This window comes from Zeus faber (genome assembly GCF_960531495.2).
Source record: "Zeus faber genome assembly, chromosome: 5".
In the NCBI taxonomy this organism is placed as follows: Eukaryota; Metazoa; Chordata; class Actinopteri; order Zeiformes; family Zeidae; genus Zeus; species Zeus faber.
Window position 1 is genome coordinate 26,005,172 of NC_137192.1, and position 1,565 is coordinate 26,006,736.

Here is a 1,565-nt window from a genome sequence, read left to right on the forward strand (position 1 = left end):
GGATCCATGCTGGTACAAAAACCACACACACACACACACACACACACACACACACACACACACACACACACACACACACACACACACACACACACACACACAGACACGCACACACGGCATATTGAGCCAATTCCCTGCAGAGTAAATGCAGTTGAGCTCCAGCAGTGTGACTTAACACGCATGCAAAAACTGCGAGCAGAAAAACACACACACCCTTGACCTGTGCTGCGAGCAGATAAATTAGGCTGTAAAGGCATCAATCTGGCGGCCATTTAGAGCTCATTCCCTTCACCTGCCAGGTGGTCCTCCACTCTCTTGCTCCCTCCGTCTCCCTCTCTCTCTCTCTCTCTCTCTCTCTCTCTTGCTCTCTTATCCATTTTGTGACAGTGACAATTTGTGACCTACTTTGCTGCAGTGTGTATATTTTTTCATGTGAGTGGGAAAGGAAGATGCTCATAGGCAAACACACACGCACACACACAAACATACATAGATACACATACTGTATGTACACACAAACATACATAGATAAACATACCGTATGTACACACAAACATACATAGATACACATACTGTATGTACACACAAACATACATAGATACACATACTGTATGTACACACAAACATAGACATAAACAAAGACATCATTCAAACCCACGTGATTATTTTTTTTGTTTTTCTGTGTGTGTGTGTGTGTGTGTGTGTGTGTGTGTGTGTGTGTGTGTGTGTGTGTGTGTGTGTGTGTGTGTGTGTGTGTGTGTGTGTGTGTGTGTTTGTGTGTCTGTCTGTGTGTGTGTCTGTGTGTGTGTGTGCATATTTCATCTCCATTCCCCCACACCCTTATTTACTCAGACAGGAAAACCTCCTGGCTTGACAAGGAGTCGTGTGTCGCTGCAGGGACTGGTTGGCATTGAGACCAATGACTGAAAGACTGTCTGTCACACACACACACACACACACACACACACACACACACACACACAGTTGGGCAATATGGAAGAAACTTTATAATCATCATTGGGGATGATTTGGGAAATATTAACATAAACATCACAATTTCTTCTTTTAAATCTAAATTCCATGTTAAGAATGAGACAGGTTGGACAGAGATTCGTCCTATATAACTTTTAATTCAGGAACTTTTTATCATCACATATTACATCAGTCCAAAAACCAATGTAGGCTCGTGCTTTCACATTAATTCAGACCATACATATGCATATGATGAAATAATGATGTATTCATTGTAGTCATGATGCGACAGTAGCTGCGGTGATGAATCTAACATTGATTTACTGCACAGCCTTAATATACATCAGCACACACACACACACACACACACACACACACACACACACACACACACGGCAGTATGCGAATATAATTTCTGTGCGATAATGACTGAAATGATATTTGTGCCAATATCATAAGAAAAAACATGGTAATTAAATTAGATCATAGGCACTATGAGATCTTAAATCTAGAGAGATTTAACGCGTTCAGCTCCATTTGCTGGGTTTAAGGAGCTCGTTGTAATGAAACTGAAATATTTGCCTTTTTTTATT